Genomic DNA, 19,857 nt, shown 5'->3' with positions numbered 1-19,857 from the left:
GCAAACACGGGCGGTCTGCCCCTGTCTCTGTCATAGCACAGCCACTCGTGCTCCACGCTCGCGGAGTCCCTCGCTCCTTTCCCCACAGTGGTGAGGTCTCTTAACGGCTTAGCTAGCACGCGGCATTACTGCTCGCTGCCTCTAAATGCAGCTGTCCAGTGTTTAACGATTACAGAGCTTCATGCCCTTCCCCTCCTGGAGCGGCGCGATCTCATTCGTCTGCTCGATAGGGCCGATTCGCCGCTATTGGAGCACCAAGAACACTCATTATAAGAGAGCTTCATGCCCCTCCCCTCCTGGAGCGGCACGATCTCATTCGTCTGCTCGATAAGGCGGACACGCCTCTATTGGAGCGCTAAAACACTACTTATAGAGCTTTACTGGCCTGAGCCTATCTCACTTCAGATAGCTCACTCTTCGTCTGCCTGGTAATTTCTCTCTGGTTTAGACGGAATCAGAGGCAGAACGAATTTGTTTATAATATACTGAGGCCCGAATACCTCCCTTTATTCAGTCCCGTCCTATATCAGTGCGCTGAATATTGGTACATTCTTATATACCCGGTTTTTCTGCCCTTTTAATAAACGGCAAAACCGCGGGCCTCACGGCAGACTTCCTCTCTGCGATGGGTTCAGTCTGACATTAAACCACCTAGACATACTGCCCTGCTCCGTGAGCCGTTCGGTCACCGTCACTACTGAGGCTTGTGCACCTGAACGGCTGAGCTCTGGTCTCCGCAGCACAGCTGCATCAACAGAGAACGAAACTGTCTGGGAGAAAAGGGGTTATGTCGCGCCTCGGCTGGACTGCCCTGAAATGTTTTCTGTGTGCTGTTTATCCAAACATACTGTGTAATACTGTCGGCTATGTGACCTCACTATAGTGGCGAACGGTATTTAATTCCTCAAAAAAAATAATTTCCGTGCTTACTATACTGTGTATTGACACCCACGGTTGTATGGTGTCTCTAAACACTTTATCGCCTTACTGACAAGCAATCAGTAATACGCAACCATGGCCCGCTGTCCATAATTCTATCGACGCTTGCCGAAAAAACCCCGGTTTGGCCATATACTGTGTATTGACACCCCACGACTGTACGGTGTCTCTAACACCTTTCTGCCAAATTCGCCCGCAGCCCACCTCAGTTTCTCCGCTACGATGCTGATGGCGCAAACGAGCACGGTCTTACGGCTGTTATTCTCTCTTCCTAGAGAAAGGACAGCCTCAGACTTTTGCATGGCTCCAAGCGTTTGAATCGCGCCCTCTCCGGACGGCCACTCAAAGGCTTACAGCCAAGCGGTTTATGATGGTTTTCGGCCATATAGCTGATTTATATTAGCGGATCCGAAGACGCTCACACCTCCGCTCCAATACTCAGAGATATTAAGGGTAATATCAACCTCAAGTGAGCTTGCTACCCGCCACAATAAGTTTCAAAGCTCAAAGCGCATCTCGTTTAAGACGGGCACACGTACCCCTCTCACGAGCCTCAGAAAGCTGAATATCGTGGCATTCTGTTCATAAGTCCACTTCAGTTTGACTAAGCAAAGGTCCCGCCCCGAGCTGACGGCCGGGAAGCTTGCTTAAGTTACACACGGCTGCATGAAGTGCTGTCATTACGAGCTAGCCCAGCATCTGCTGTGGGTTGAACACGCTTTACGACGGCAATCAGCCTTCGGCGCGTGGAACGCCGTTTGTCTCATATAAATCACCTTGTACTGTGAATACGGTACATTAAGGGGATGATTTAGCACTGCAGCACTCTCGACCATTATTGTGATAATGCGGTCGGGCAAACTACGGTGGTTTCATTATTTACCGAACCAGACTGAGATCTCGCCCCCTAAACAAGCTGACGAGTCATCTCCTTTATAAACTCATTGCATCGCTTTATAAGCTATGTTCAATCAGAGTGATACGCATCTCATGCTTAAACCACCAAGATTCAAATATTAACCCATTACGATGGGCGTGCGGAGATGGCATCCGTGGGACACGACCTACATTACGTGCCTTATGACACATTGACACAAGCTGCTAGGACCCCTTTCACGAGGCGTCCTTATGCAAAGTCTGACCCATTCTGTCTAGTGACATTGAAAGTCTATAACCCCCGCGAATCGTGGGTGGAACACTTTTCTCCTCACTACAGAGGCACGGCGGCTCTCTCCCCTACCTATATCTATGTGGCCGTGATAACAGCGAACCACGCTTTTACGACCGACCATTCATTTAATTCACAAGCCTGTCATCTCTCAGATGCGGACGGCGGCGGTAACAGCGAACCATGCTTTTACGGCTGGCCATTCACTTTATTCATAAGTCTGTCATTTCTCAGATGCGGACGGTGCCCGAGGCACAGCGCTCTGGAACTGTCCAAGGTCCTGTATGACAGATACGTCTGACGTACATCAGACGATCAGCTGTTCATCTGCGTCACAGATCACTCACTAGAGCACCTGTCAATACAGGTTAATTATGGATCGTTGACGTTATCACCTCCCGTGACAATTATGCTCACTTGTCTTAGAGCATGGGCATGGTCTTAGAGGTTTCTCATTTGACAATTGTGACACGGCCGGCTGGTCCCCGCCGTCCACGTTGTCAGTTTACAGCTTCGACATCCCTGCTTCGCGCACTACTGAGGTTTGTTGCATTAAAGGTGCGCCCATTAGCTCACCTGTATGCACGATATGGTTTTTAATTATATGCGTCCACCGTGCGCTTAGAGAAGCTCACATGTACACGCTATAACATTTTGGTATACAATAAGATGCGCTTGGAAAAGCTCACCTGTATACACAGCTGTGTTATGCTTTGTGACACATACATTGTTGTTCATCTGTGTACGTTCACGGTGCGTTGGGTGCCCACCATTACGTTCATCAATCATATCTATACACATTCACGGCGCGTTCTGTGCACTGATTTATCTATACGCATTCACGGTGCACTGAAGAGTTCACCCGTGTGCGCACAATTTATTATCAGAACACATGACGGCGCGCTCGAGAATCTTGCCGGCCTGTGCATTATAACACTCTGATTCATCTATATGCATTCACGATGTATTCAAGTGTTCACCTGTGCCCGTGCAATTTATAGTCAATACACATTTACGGCGCGCTTGGAAAGCTCACCGATCTGTGCACTATAATACTACCTATATGCATCCCGATGCGCTCGAGGGTGCACCTGGGTTCACACTGTTGTGGTATCTGTATAATCCCATGCTACGAACCGTTCTGCCGCATATTATAGTCAGATCGGCCGTTCGTGAGCTTCGCAGATCACTCACTACGTATGGCTGTTGCTAACAGTGGTTATTTAGATGGATCGTTGAAACCATCGCACTGGCTCACGCCCCTCTACGTCCTATATAGAGCCCACTCTGTGCGAGTTTGGCTTCTTCATGAACTTGGTCTACAGGGGTATCTATATCTATATTTGATATCTGCTACGCGGCCGGCTGGTCTTCGCCATCTACGTTGTCAGATTGTACAGCTTAGACGTCCCTGCCCTACGAGCGCAGGTTCTCTCGGCTCAATCATGCACGCTCATGCGTTATATGTGTACACCACGGTGCGCTCAGCGAGCTCACCAACGTGACTCTGAATTTACTTATCTCGCACAGCCGCGGCGCGCTCGGTACCTCGCCGTCTTGTGCTATGTTATGTGCCCCCGGTGCGTTTAAAACCCCACCGTGTGCGCGTCAACAATTTATATGGTGCTTACACATTTGCTTTAAAGCTGTGAATATGCCGGGTATAGGGCCACACGCAGTGTCTCTCCGGTAAGGCACTTCAGTACGTTGTGTATGCACGGCGTGATGGGATTACGTTCCCCCATAGCGTCAGCTAACTGACGCAATGCGAAGTGAACCGTATTGAAAGGGAACGCTTAGGTTACTTACGTAACCCCGGTTCCCTGAAATAACGGGAACGAAGCATTGCGTCTCTTGCCGTGCTACAAACGTCTACGCAGCGAGTGTTATTCGGCTACGCGCTTCAGTCGAATAATAATGAGCTCCTGACGATTGAACCGCGCTTATATAAGGACGTGCGCTTCCCGCGCGCGGGTTCAAACGTCATTGGTCTGTACTTTGTACAGACGTTAACCAATAGGCTTCAGTCACGGAGTAAACAGGAGTTTCCCCCATAGCTTCAGCTAACTGATGCAATGCTTCGTTCCCGTTATTTCAGGGAACCGGGGTTACGTAAGTAACCTAAGCGTTTTACTGCCCTGACGAAATCTAAGTATAATTTCTCTTATTAGAAGCTAGCCTTATGTTTGCCAGTTATTAAGATGACGGTTGTAGTTTAAATAGAGGTCGTGAAATAATTAGCATTGACAAAAAATGCATAAAACAATGTTATGTTCCATATTATAAACTTTTGGTTATGTGTACTTAAGTGAGTAAATAAGTTAAATTCTCAATGAGTGTTATATGGCTCTTATTTACCCCTTTAAATGTAGAATAAAGCTTACTCGGGTATCTTACAATGCACTTATGTTGTTATGCAGTTTTAAAATACAAAATACGAACATGTCTGGATGTAGATAAAGCCTACTTGGTCATATTACAATGCACAAGTTTTGTTGTATGCAGTTTGAAAATACATGTTTGTAGAAAAAGTATATTGTACAATGCACTAATTTTGTTGTTATGTAGTTTCAAAATACAACATGAGTATGTTTAAATCTATATGTAGTCATCATCACTGATATATCTCTGGCCCCCATGACAAACTAATTGAATAGCCCTGTCTTAGACGCTCAACACACAATTAAATTCATAAATAGTAAAGAAATGCAATGATATTAGGCTATCAGTGCTGCTGTCGCTCTTTCCTATCGCTTATTTTAAAAATGAGCTTATGATCAATAAAATGCAGCTTATATCTGCTGCTTTTGGTGACGTGAACTCTGGCCTACATTAAAGTTGCAGTGTGTAATTTTTAGAAGGATCTCTTGACAGAAATGCAAAATAATATACAAAACTATATTATCAGGGGTGTATAAAGACCTTTCATAATGAACCGTTATGTTTTTATTACTTTAGAATGAGACGTTTTTATCTACATACACCGAGGGTCCCCTTACACGGAAGTTGCCATTTTGTGCCACCATGTTTCTACAGAAGCTCTTAATGGACAAACTTTTTTATTACGTTGTCTCCAATCATGACATGTTTGTCTGGTGGTTGCTACCGTAGCTTCTCTATGCATTTCAAAAGCAAGGGGTGAGCTGTGAACTGAGCTTTTGGTTGCAATTTGGAACCTCACCACTAGATGCCGCTAAAATTTACACACTGCACCTTTAAGTCTCATGTTTTTAAGATTATCTTAAAGTTCCACTGTGTAGTATCTACTCCCATCTAGCGGTAAAATTCTATATGACAACCAACTGAATATTAGTTTCTCTTTTTGTCCATTTTTGACCGTTTCTCTTCAGATTACTGAGGGTATAGTCTGTGGATGAGTCCCTCTCCTGTCATTTAATCATAAGCGGGAGTAATGACGGGTTTCAATGGACACGAACTAATGTTATGTCAGAGTCCAATGCTTATGTTTTAAGTAAACATGTTACATGTCAGTGTATATAAGAGCTTTCTCTGATATTGATGCTTTCACGTATTGAAACTAGGGATGCTCCGATCGATCGGCCACCGATTGTAATCGTCCGATAACGGCATTAAATGACGCGATCGGCACTCGCTAAAATTGCCGATCTCATGAGCCAACCTTTCTGTTTACATTTGTCATCATAGCGTTCCTGATGCGGCTGCAATTAGAGACCCTTTTACACAGTGCGAGCATTTTGTAACCCGTTGCTCATGTGTGACGTGCAGAGGATTTCTCTCTCTGCCTTTACAGAGATATTCGTATTTTCTATGAGGACGCGCTCCGGTCCTCAGCGCGATGCGTCTTCACATTCCTATCAAACAGCATATACAGCACATATCGATCGCGGACAATTGCATCCTCATGCCGAAAGTTTATTACTTGCATTCGTTTTAAAGTTTTGAAGGTTTAAACTTCCATTTTCCTCACAGCTGCTCTTGTTTGCGGACACCCGCCGCACGCATACACAGAATTCATCAGTGCATGTGAACGGAGTGACCTCTCTCACGTCTGTGGGATTTGATTTTGTTTTACTAATCGTGCTGTTTATAATCTTAATTAATGTGTATTGTTACAACAAAGATTTCTGTGCTGAGTACAAGAAAGTTGTCTGTGTGGTTTCGGTTGGGGGAGAAACAGCATATGCTGAGGAATGAACGTCTGGAAATTGTTAAGATAAGAGAGAGGCCTGAGGGGGAAAAGCAAACAGGCAACCATGTTATTAACCAATGCTTTAATATTCACAGGATAAAATATGCAATGTATTTCTTACTTAATCAGTATTAATCATTGAATAATTGATGTAATAAATATAAGATGTTGTCTTTGATAAATTTGTATTAACCAATGAAATGAAGGTTGCATACAGAATAACTTAATGGGGGCATGGCAGCTCAACCTTGAAGAACAGAATCTCCTGTGCTTGTTCTTTGTGTGTGTGTGTTTTCTTCCCTAACAGATGGTTTTTAATAATGATTAAAGTGTTTGCTTAGAAGTAGTATTGCAGTAAAAGGTTTAATATGTGTTTATCTATCTAAAGAAGTTAATGTGTGCCTTATTCATATAACCAATTTTACGAATAATGAAATGATGTCATGATATTGAAATATGTTTTACATAATAATCACTTTCATCTTACAGCTTATGTTTTTATAAATGAATGTTTTATTAATGATTTGTTTTTAAGAAAGCATTATAACATGCTATGTGAAGTCAACCATATGTGAAGTGGAGGAGTACTAGGGAGGAACTGCAGGGCTCCCAGGGATGAGTGGAGAACAGTTTGTTTTTTCTTTGTCCGTGTGTGTGGTGATGGAGTCAGATGGACGAGGGGAACGGCCTTTGTGGGTGGAGATTTTCTGAAGAAAGATCGACGTTACATATTTTATAAATATGCATGTTACTTCCTGAGCTGGTCGTTAGTCGCTTGCTGATTGTAGCCTTGAGACTTTTTCATATCTGATCAATAAATATTTGAACTTAGATATTTGTTTCTTGTGCCTTTCCTCTAAATTATGAACATGCAATGGACGCCTTAAAGTCCAACACGTCTTAAAGCTACAGTATCCTAATTCATCTCTCAATAAAATTACTCTCTGTTCATCAGTGAAGAACTGTTGTACTTCATACAAATGCGTGTATATTTAATTCATACAGTAAAGACTGTGAAGTGTTTTATTTTAATTACTTTTAACAGACATAAACCTTTTTAAAGGCATAGTACATTTCTCTTTGGAAGAAGAAATATTTGTTGTGCTTATTTATTTGATTCTCTATTAAAACAATAATATACCTAATTTATATTTAGTTTCATTTCTACAAATAGTGAAAACTCTGCTAGGTTATAGATAAAAGATTCCCATTCCACTTCCATTCTGTGATCGGCACTGATCGGCGATCGGAGCATCTCTAATTGAAACCAAACTTTGAACATGAACTTGGGACTCCAATGTGATAATGCACAAGATAAAAAACATTTTAAAATTTTACATTTCACAAATCACGTTAGTGACCGCACCAGAGCAAGCACACTTTTGCAGTTCCTCTGGAAGTGCATTTTCTAGTTACTATTGTTATTCCCGGGTAGATTTTTTGTGTCAGCTCTAGCGACCAGACCGTTTGACGCAGAGACACAGTTCAAACTTTAAAATGTTCGGGCAGTACTGGTGTAAGTTACTTGAGAAGATGAAGTCACAGATCCATGTCGTTCTTCCACCATATTGGATAGAACAACAAAACCTTAAAAAAGTTTCACAGGTCACAAATTTTGTTGAAACTTCATGAAATTCCATGTACACGATCCTTGGACCAAGCCTCACAAAAGTTACTAGAAGGATTTTTGATTTTCGGAAGCGTTTGCCCATCACAGCCCAAAATATACCTGTGGCGTAGTCGCCAAACAGGAAGTAGTATATATCTCAAGATCTTTTTAACATGAACTCGGGACTTCAATATGAAGATGCCCAAGATAAAAAAAACATTGCAGTAACATGTCTATATTATGTTATTTTCACTTTAAAATATCCAAATGAAACCTAGGTAAATAAGAAAAAGCCAGGCGTCTTCACCACTAGAGGGCAGCCTTTACGTTCAAACGTGATTCACACGTGACTAAACAGAAACTGACTGTGTGAATACGGTATTGAAAAACTATATATATCGAGTATTATTTGATACTAAATCCGATGGAATATTAATACTTCTCAAATACGTTTGTGCACAAAACTGCAAATGGATTTTATATTCTTAACGAATCAACGCGAGCTCCTGGAGAACGTGCAGTTTCACAATTATAAAGGTAGGAATGATATGACATTCAGACATCTTTTAAACCCTTTCTTTTATTTCAGTGACATATGGCATGACAAGTTTAATTCCCCTTTTCATCAATGTAATACATTGTAAACGTATGATTCGCACGCGTCAGGATCGCGTACTCGCTCGTGTAGCAGTGATCATTTGGCGTCGGCTCTATGACAGCTGCATGGTTTAAATGATTGTGAATTCACGCGAAAAAGTGTCACTTTCAGTGTTTCCCCTAGGTTTACAGCTTTGGGGGGGGTAAGGTAGGTATATATATATATGAACAATGAATGAGCAATAATATATATATGTATTATTGCTCATTCATTGTTCGTCAATGTATATGATAAACAAATTTCAAATGATGCATTTGTTGGAGAGAATAATCCTGTTTTTTTTTTAATTATGTGTTCGGTTGTCAGACATAAAACGAGTCGACTACAAAGTAGTGAGTAAACACGATGCAGTCACACCTTGAGTTTAATCCAACCAGCTGTTCCTGAAATCCTGATATATAAACTCGATTTATAATTGTCTGACAAAATAACCATACATTTACATTGAAGCCTTACTGCTGTTTTCTCATCATGTCTTTTTGTGTTATGAGCTTTTTTATTTCAAATTTGAGTTTTATTGTATGTTGCGTACAGGGCTTGACAATAACTTTTTTTGCTCACCAGCCAAAGTGGCTAGTTGTTTTCCAAAGTTACTACCCACTCAGCATTTTCACTGGCCACAATTTTGTTGCTGGTAAAATACATTTTATATGATTAAACTTGACTATGGCATCCTAAAATGACTTTGAGTAATTGTACTCGATTTAGGTAGATTAGATGCAGATTGACTTTCAAATGCAGACTGACCACCCAAGTTAAGACTACATTATTTAGCTAGAAAGGCATAAATAGATTAACTTCAAATTAATATATAACAGTGGAGCGCGGCGTGGAAGATTAACTAAAAAGATAAACACAAAACCCCTAGACAAACACTTGAAACATTTATTAACAACAGCAGTAAAATTTATATGCTTGATCATGGTTTCTGTTAAAAGTTTTTTAAGACTTTAAATGGCAAATGTCGAGAGGGTATTATTTTTGCACAAAGTAGCCTACATTAAAATGATGCGGACGTGTGCATTCAGGTATGCGCTATGAATTTCTCTCCGCCCTTACCCAGAGAGTGTGCACGCACTTTAAATCTCTTCAGTCACTTCCATGCAATTGTTTTATCCTTCCCAAAGTGTGCGTGTATGTGCTCAGACTGCGTCCCGTGCATTCGCAAATCCATCAGCTTTTGCGCTCTCTCTGGTAAAACGTTGGCGCTTGGTCCGCAACGCGAGCCTCCGCTGCATCGTGCGCGCGTCTCAGTACGTTGCCCTGGGTGCAGGGAGTGCTCATGGAAGTTGTAGTTTCCCAGTGTCATTGCTTATTGTTTATAATTTCGCATAACTTTTAAGAAACTACAATTAAAAAAAATATTCAACCAGCCAAAGTGGCTAGTGGGATTGGCTGTATTACCCGCCACAGCCGAAATCTACCTGCATTTGGCGGGTGTTAATGTCAAGCCCTGGTCGCGTAGCGCAGACAAATCGATGCAAATTCAGAAATATGACAGCATACACTGTAACTGTTACAGAGTAATAGCATATAGCTACTGTACAGCATGATAGAGAGGGAGAGAATGCGCGCGTGTGTGGGAAAACACAGTCACCTTTTCAGTTATGAGGCGTGCGCTGCACGCAACATAACAGAGCGCGCATTCAGTGAATTAAGCCGAACAGTAAAATATAAATGTGCGCACTCAATTGGATAATTTTAAACGCGCAAACACAGACAAAAAGACATGCCATCGGAGGAATAAGATAAATAACATTACTTGAGGGCTATTTAGTTTGTTTAATAAAATAACAAATTGTTATCTTGCGCTATAAAGAAAATCAAATAAAATATACTTGACCTTCAAGGGGGGTGGGTCGAGCCGTTAGGAGGGCGGGGCACCCCCCTTATATAATGGTAGGGGAAACACTGACTTAACCTTAAATCATGCATGTGACGCCAAGTGTATTTAAACAGTCATGACTTTAAGAAATTTATGACACATTTAAAAACACAGCTTGCCAGAATATTTACATAATCTTCAGATAAGAAAGCTATATATCTAAATCGTATCCTTAACTACTGTTGAACGGGAACACGATCGATTACATTATGCTGTCAATCACTGAGTGAAATATTTTCTTTTATCGTAAATTTCAGAGAAGCAGTTGTTAGAGGCGTCACCAGCCTCAAGTCCCGAATGTAATTGTCACAGGTCGGGGTGGACCCAGATGTTAATGAGGTCACGCCCCTTTTTAATTTCCACCTCGAGGAGGTTCCCAAAGCCACCCCAATGACCAGACACACAAGGTAAGAGTCAAATTAAAATAACTTTATTTAAATTATTTAAAAAAAATCTTTAAAATATCGCCCTCTTCAAGTTCACTGTCTCTTCCTCTCTTCACAGGCTGCTGGCTAGGACACACAGAATGGTTGAGTACACGACTGGGGGTTTGCTCTCACCTCTCCAGCGGACACGTCATACAGTAAGTATGGTAAGCCCGATCTCCTCTTCTCTCTCTCTCTACTCAGGCTGCTGACTGGGACACACAGCATGGTTTAGTACACGACTGGGGGTTTGCTCTTACCTATCCAGCGGACCCGTCGTACAGTAAGTATGGTAAGCCCGATCTCCTCTTCTCTCTCTCTCTACTCAGGCTGCTGGCTGGGACACACAGAATAGTACAGTCTACAACTGGGGGTTTCTCTCACCTCTCCAGTGGACACGTCATACAATAAGTATGGTAGGTATGATCTCCTCTTCGCTCTTTCTCTGCACTCGGGGCTCGCTCACAGCATATAATAAAAGATGCAGCGACTGGCGCCGGCAGCCTTTCAGTCTCTCCACAGTTCAGAGGATGGGGGCGGGGGTCTAGCAGGTAATACACACACACACAGCAAAGACAAGACACTGCAACACTTCAAGTGAAAAGTTCCACACGATATAGACTCACCACACCACACTATAAGTGAGCACTGGAAAACCCCGTCTTCTCCTTCTTCCCCGGAATTCGGTATGGCGTTGGTTATACGTTGGGTCTACGTTACTAGAGGCTATAGTCACCCGAGCTGGCTTTCCTCCGGCACTCCCACCACACTGCTCCGCGGTAGGGCCGTCCTTTTTCCACTAAACAGTTTGTCACACAACAGGTTAGCAGCCAATGTCTTAAGATAGTTACTTGTACTCACAAGCTCCGTCGCAGTCTTTCCTCACACACAGGTTCACACCCATGACAGCAGACGAGTTGGCGGGTACACATACAGCACGATGTTTACACCAATAAGGTCAGTGACTCTTGTTTCCTTCAGATGGTTTATTACTCACTCTGACGCCGATTTCTCCCTTTATTTCGTTTCAGGTTTCCAGCAGTATGTTTTCCTTCGTCTCAATACAGCCACGCCAGCCCAGCCTGAAGAGAATACACAACACAGCAGCAGCGCAAACACACGTCAACAAAGACTCCAACAATCGACAACACACTGCTCTCTTCGGGGTGCTCCTTTACTCTCTCTTCCCGTCCTGCCTTCCTTTCGCCTCTCAGGGCTCCTGTCCTCTTTCCGCGCGCTTCGGAGCGCAGCCCGAATCAACAGAGCCTGCGGGCTCTTCAAAAGGTGCGGATCATCTTTCTGCCTTAGGCAGAGGAGCTTTCCCCGTGTCGATCGCCTCTCGTGTCTGACGCTCTCCCTCTACACAGCCTCCAATCACACTTCGCTTGCTTTAATGTTTGGCACCTGTGGCTCGTAAAGCCCTGATTACGTTGCCCTGGCAACCAGGAAGTGAAGGGGTGCGTCGTCGAATGCGGCCTGGGCGGAAACCATCTTCGGGCGGAACCGATCTCTGCCGCTTTTGGTTCCGCCCTACCATAGTCACCCTGTGACATAATGACCTGGGCTCATTTCAATCAGCTTTAGGAAAGAACTAGAGGCTTCCTGAAATTCATGTAATAGAGATGCATTTCATTAACATGGCTCTACAGTGCGAGTATATCACTCGCATTTGCGCCTAAAAATAGTTATGTGCGAACTTGTAAAATAATTTAGGAGCACAGTGCGCAAGTGACGGGCTGTTATCATTAAACACAAAACATCAGTGAAGCATTGATTTCACATGGAAAGCAAGAGGACAGGGTCGCAATCTTGATGCGTGTGCATCTGTTTCATAAAGCATGAGATGCAGAGCGCGAGTCACCCCTTCACGTGTATTCGCGCTTTGGTCTGCCCGCGTCAAAATGCGAAGACTGACAGTGGTGAGTTAAGAGACCACGGACTCTATGGCTGTTTTAACTTTATTTATTGTCTTTCCAGCTTACAACAACTCCTTTTCCGACAGTTAACTTGTCTGATATGTCGGCTCAATGATCACTTGCTTATCCACAATGACATTAGATGTCTTAATAAAGGAAACGATTTTTGTGAACTAGATAAAAGATCCTGGCGTTTCTCCGAAGTTCAAAGCAGACAAAGGCTCAAATATTATGCGAGTCATCGTTCTCACACAAGAATGCAATTTAAACGAGTAACAATTAATCGGCCATCGCTCACAGCCCAGCACCTGCACCACTGTATGTGTATCGCGCTGACAAACATGTCACACCCAGGGGCTGGCTATGGTTTGGCTAAAGCCACGCCCCTTTTCAACTTCCACCTCGAGGAGGTCCCCAAAGCCAACCCAATGACCAGACAACAACGAGGATAAGTAAGTATAAAAACAAATCTTTATTTATTTAAATATTTAAAAGAAACTTGAGGGAAATGGGAAAAGGGCAGTTAAAATTAGGATCTCTGGCTCTGCCCTCCAGGTGGGCTGCGGCCAAGGCAGTTACAGGAAGAGGGGGGGGGGCGTAGAAATCAGGCTCCTGCCTGGTCCCTTTTATCCGTGGCGCCCTCCTTTTCCTTCCTGGAGGCAGAATTAAAAGCAAAATGAGTGTTGACGTTGCTTTCCTGTCTGCGTACCTTTTCTCTCCTCACGGGGACTTCCCACACGTGCTTTTACTGTTCCCTGTCGTGTCGTTCACTCTTCCTTTCTCTTGCTCCACAGACAGCTTCACACAGTTTGTTCTCTTGGTGCTCACTCTCTTTCTCTTTCTCCACAGGCAACATCTGGGACACAAAGGCACAGTTAGTTCGACTTGGTTTACTCTCACCTCTTCGCTGGTTACAGCTCACGGTAAGTACAGGTTTTCACACAGTTTGTTTCTCTCCTGGGATCCTCCTTGCGTTCCGTTTCAGTGCGGTGCGTTCTCCGTCCCTGTAATCAACAGACTTGAAAAGGGGTCCAATGTAATACAACCAGGTGGCGGACTTACGACAATTGGTTTCTCTCAATAGGTCAGATAGACAAGCAGTTTTCCATGTAGCGTCGGGGACAGACCCTCACGACGAGCTCGATGGTCACAGAGGGGTGGATACGTCGCACCGTCACACCAGGCCGAGCGCTGCCCTTCTCTTGTTACCGTTAGGCGATCGTACACCGAGGTGGGGCGCCCCTTTGTAGAGACCACGGGACGGCGGAATTCCTACACCTCACTCTCTGCAACAGTAAGTGTTACGTAGGTAAAAGCATCAACAGTAGCGACCCTTAGTCGTACTCACACGTACACCAATCGTCCAGCTCTTCACCGCCGTTCTTCAGAGGCACCCCAAACGTCTGGACGGGAGATCGTTCCGTGGCACCGCTCCGTTACTTAGGCCAGAAGCGTGTTCACAACATATATTAGGATATTCTTCACTAAGACCGGCAACCTCTTCGTCCTCCCTTGACAAAGTGTACGAAGGCGGGGGTTTGTCTGACAAGACACACAGCAATACACAGCAGTACACAGCACCACGTCAAAAGTGAAAATTTCCACAGCACAAAGACTCACCCACCACGCTCAAGTGTACACAAAGGACGCCCGTCTCCTTCCACTTCGCCCAGGTCCGATTGGCGATGGATAATACCGCCTAGCTGATGGTCTCATCGCTGTGACTAGCTTCCGTCGAATATTCCCTCGGCTCACCCACCACGCTATCTTAGGGGTAGGGCCGCCCTCCTTCTCCTGAAGGTATCCACTAGAAAGACAGGTTAGTATACAAAGCGTCTTCACAGAATATTATTACTCACGAGTACTGTGAACTATTTGTCTCACTGTCCTTTGCTCTGGTCCACACAACAGACGACGTCAACCCTGCAAAACAGGGCGTTTCTTCCAGTGTTTCCACAATTCACTTGCAGGTTTGTACTCACATAAACTCCGTTCTTCTCCTCTTGTTGTGTCTTTGTTTACAACATTGTCCGTTCGTTTTTCAACCTTTAAGGTTCGCAATGTCCCTCCAACTATACAGCTTCAGCCTGGGAAAGAGAGCCGGACCGCCACCAGCAGCGTATCAGATGAGTACAACGCAGCACTTCAACACAACATCAACAACCAGCCCGGTGCAGTGCTCCTTTAACTCTCAAACAGCTCCGTCCTTTTTGCCTCTCTTGGCTGCCGTACTCTCTCCTTTCGCTCTAAGGGCTCTGTGGATCAACGGTGCCCTCCGGCTCCTCCAAGGACGGAGCGTGTGATTTGGGTCTGCCCTAGGCAATAATGGAGCTCATGCCCGAAACAACTCTGACTATTTGTGCTTCCTTTGGCCTTTTTATGTGTCCTGTCTTTACTCTCTCCTCCAATCGTGGGTTGCCAGCTTAATTCGCCTCACCTGTGGCTCGTTTACTCCTGATTTGCGTCGCTAGGGAGACTAGAAAGTAAAAGGTGCTTTTAAAAATTGGGCCCGGGCGAAAACCATCTTCAGGCGGAACCTTCCTCCGCCACTTTTGGTTCAGCCCTATCATAGTCACCCGGTGACAAACATACACCTGAATTAACTGCCCTGACGAAATCTAAAAGCAGGGGCGTTGCTAGAAAAAAAGCTCTACTGGGGCACAGGCCCCCCAATTTTTTTTTTTTTTTTTTGTGACTTTTTCTTTTAAGTTTGCAGTGTGCAAGATACAAACTCCTTTGCTTAACCCACTATTTCAACATTGCAACAAGTACTGGGAACTAGGGATGTCAAAATATGCAATTTTCCATATTCGATGATCATTTAAATTAACGATCAATCAATCGAATAATCGTTAACAGTAATAGTGCAATAAGCCATTACAGCAGTGACATATAGCCAATGACATAAAAGTGTGCGTAAAAATGCCAGCTTCCTCACGCGAATTAAAAGTTTTTATTTTGTCTAAATAACATGCTAGTGGGATTGTAAAATGAGTCAATGTAGTTGGTGTTTTGATAAAAATCATCAATTGAATCTCGTAATGAAATATAATGACTAATAGACACAGTAAACTCCGCCTCATAACGGGCACTCCGCACAGTCGGATGAAAGTCCTTGCGTCCATGACAAAAAAAGTTTTCATTATCATCAAGTGTTATTTTTCTAGTTGTTCACCTTGCTTTCTGAGTCGTTGATACATCACTTGTTGTAATTATCCAAGAAGCACACAAAGGGCATTTTTCCCGTCGTCACCTCAGCTTTAGACCTGCGGCGTACTTTCAGCAAAGATGCTTATTATGAAGACTTCAACCTTCCATTAGAAAATCCGTTTAGCGTGTAGCGCCTCAGCCAGTAATGATGATGATCAATGATATATGTTGTGGGCGTTCAGAGTGTAACGACAGTCAGTTACAGTTTACATTTAACAGTTTCTTGCCAGAATGTAAGTTTTACATTTTAATCTGTGTATTAAAAAACGGCTTCTGGTCTCCTTCCCTGTGTAAAGCAGCGTTAGCAGCGTTGCTATGCTAATCTTGCAGGCTTCCCTGAAGAGGGTCTTTGCTTTCAGTATAACTGTGTTTAGATTTTCGGCATCGGAACCTCTCAGATCCACTGCGGATGCCATTTCGTTGCGTTAGCAGCCAGCCTCGTCTCGAATGATGTTATAAAGCCCAAGTGAGTGTTTGGCATCAAGCATCGTTGTGATCATGGCTAGTTTAACTTCACGCTTGTTTAATTTTTTCACCAGCTGTGTATGTGCTTTGCGCAGGCGCCGGACACACGTGCTTGCTTTGTCGACAATCGTTAATTTTTATCGATTTAATTCTTATCGACAATTAATCGAAGATCGATTAATTGTTAACATCCCTACTGGAATCGTACTGAATTAGTGCGTGCACGTGCGACTGCTGCGTCGCTTTTTCAATCGTGAATTGCGTAACTACATAGATCTGTTTTGCCGCGATTATCTTTGTAAAGAAATACACTAGGTAACTGCTTAAATTTAAACTTGAGATTTACACAGGGGCACAAAAGATTTATACACTGGGGCACGTGCCCCAGTAAAAGGGTTCTAGCGACGCCCCTGTCTAAAAGTATAATTTCTCTTATTAGAAGCTAGCCTAATGTTTGCCAGTTATTAAGATGGCGGTTGTAGTTTAAATAGAGGTAGTGAAATAATTAGCTTGGACAAAAACTGCATAAAACAATGTTATGTTCCATATTATAAACTTTTGGTTATGTGTACTTAAGTGAGTAAATAAGTTAAATTCTCAATGAGTGTGATATGGCTCTTATTTACCCCTTTAAATGTACAATAAAGCTTACTCGGGTATCTTACAATGCACTTATGTTGTTATGCAGTTTTAAAATACAAAATACGAACATGTCTGGATGTAGATAAAGCCTACTTGGTCATATTACAATGCACAAGTTTTGTTGTATGCAGTTTGAAAATACATGTTTGTAGAAAAAGTATATTGTACAATGCACTGATTTTGTTGTTATGCAGTTTCAAAATACAACATGAGTATGTTTAAATCTATATGTAGTCATCATCACTGATATATCTCTGGCCCCCATGACAAACTAATTGAATAGCCCTGTCTTAGACGCTCAACACACAATCATATTCATAAATAGTAAAGAAATGCAATGATATTACGCTATCAGTGCTGCTGTCGCTCTTTCCTATCGCTTATTTTAAAAATGAGCTTATGATCAATAAAATGCAGCGTATATCTGCTGCTTTTGGTGACGTGAACTCTGGCCTACATTAAAGGTGCAGTGTGTAATTTTTAGAAGGATCTCTTGACAGAAATGCAAAATAATATACAAAACTATATTATCAGGGGTGTATAAAGACCTTTCATAATGAACCGTTATGTTTTTATTACTTTAGAATGAGACGTTTTTATCTACATACACCAAGGGTCCTCTTACATGGAAGTCGCCATTTTGTGCCACCATGTTTCTACAGAAACTCTTAAAGGCGGAGTCCACGATGTTTGAAAAACGCGTTGGAAAAGGAGACGGGCCCACTACCAAAACACACTTATAGCCAATCAAATCAAATCAAATGCCCGGTTGCGTATGTGTGGGGCGGGTCTATCAACAGAAGGTCCAGATTCTATTGGGGGTAGGGGCGTGTTTGTTTAGGTGATTTCAAATATCAACATTGGCTTTCAAACATCATGGACTCCGCCTTTAATGAACAAACTTTTTTATTAAGTTGTCTCCAATCAGATCAAAAAGACATTGACTCATTTCTTAACCATATCAACTTGCCTCAACTCAGTAACCATCAAATAAATTCTCTTGAATTACCTTTAACAGAAGAAGAACTTTCTAATGCCCTCAAACTCATGCCAAACAATAAAGCACCAGGCCCCGATGGATTCCCTGCTGAGTTCTACAAACACTTTTGGTCCATTTTATCACCACTCTTCATCCGTATGATTACTGAATCAAAAGAAAAATCAAAACTCCCAGATAGAATGAACACAGCCACAATTTCACTCCTTCTTAAACCAAATAAAGACCCAACATTACCGTCAAGCTACCGTCCAATTTCACTAATCAATGTGGACATTAAAATCATTGCGAAAGCATTTGCACATAGAATAGAAAAAGTCACAACATCAATAATACATCCAGATCAAACCGGTTTTATCAAAGGCAGACTTTCATCGAACAACACACGCAGACTTTTGAACCTATGCATTATTCATCAACACAAAAAAACAAAACAATCATAGTTACTCTCGATGCAGAAAAGGCTTTCGATAGGGTCAACTGGAAATTCCTGTTTTCCACATTAGAGAGATTTGGTTTTGGAGAGTCATTCATTAATTGGATTAAAATTCTATATACATCACCTTCAGCCACTGTCATCACCAATGGACTAACATCACATATCTTCACACTGCATCGTGGGACCAGACAAGGATGCCCACTCTCCCCCTCATTATTTACCATTTTCATTGAGCCATTAGCAACTGCTATCCGTCAAAACAGCTACATCAAAGGTATTCAAACACTAAATATGCATCATAAAATTAGTCTTTACGCTGATGATATATTACTATATTTACAAGACCCGTCATCCTCATTACAAGAAACGATTAAAGTCATAGACACATTTTCAAATATCTCTGAATACTCGATCAACTGGAGCAAATCTTCAATACTTTCATTACATCCCAACAGCTTGGATGTGACATCCCAAACACCACCAATTCATTTGTGCTCCAATCACATCACATACTTAGGCATTAATGTTTCCCCCAGACTGTCAGAGCTGTTTGGACTTAACTTTACTCAATTACTTAAAACAATAAATGATGACCTTCAGCGTTGGATGAACTTACCTCTATCTATTATGGGCAGAATATCAGTAATTAAAATGACAATACTCCCTAAATTAAACTATTTATTCACAATGACTCCAACAATACCCACCCTCACCTGGTTTAAATCTTTAGATTCAATCATCACTAAATTCTACTGGAAAAATAAGACCCCACGAATCAAATTGACTACCCTACAAAAACCAAAAACACAAGGAGGACCAGAAGCACCAAATTTCTACCACTACTTTTTGGCTAATCAGCTCCAAATTATATATAAATGGTTTCATCCTAACCCATCAGAAAGCATGTGGCAAGATATTGAACAGTCAATTTGTAAAGACATTAACATTTCAGAATTACCCTTCTTTAATCAAACAATCAAAAAGCATCACTGTTTTAAAACACCAACAATAGCCGCAGCTCTGACAGCCTGGTGGAAATTTCACCAAATCACAAACACTCCTCTAAACGCACCATCTAAATACACCCCGATTTGGAATAACCCAGACTTTACAGTTAACAGGAAGCCACTCAATTTACAAACATGGGTAGATAAGGGCATCACACAACTTCAGCACATCTTTCTTAATAACAAACTGGCACCATTCTCACACTTGGTCCAGAAATGTGGCATGGGAAGTAATTGTTTTTTAGAATATTTACAAGTCAAATCATCTATTCAATCAAAAATCGACACTCAGACAATTAATTTAGACCTTTCCCCTCCAATCTTTG

This window comes from Paramisgurnus dabryanus, chromosome 16, assembly GCF_030506205.2.
Source record: "Paramisgurnus dabryanus chromosome 16, PD_genome_1.1, whole genome shotgun sequence".
NCBI lineage: Eukaryota > Metazoa > Chordata > Actinopteri > Cypriniformes > Cobitidae > Paramisgurnus > Paramisgurnus dabryanus.
This window is presented reverse-complemented; position numbering follows the sequence as displayed.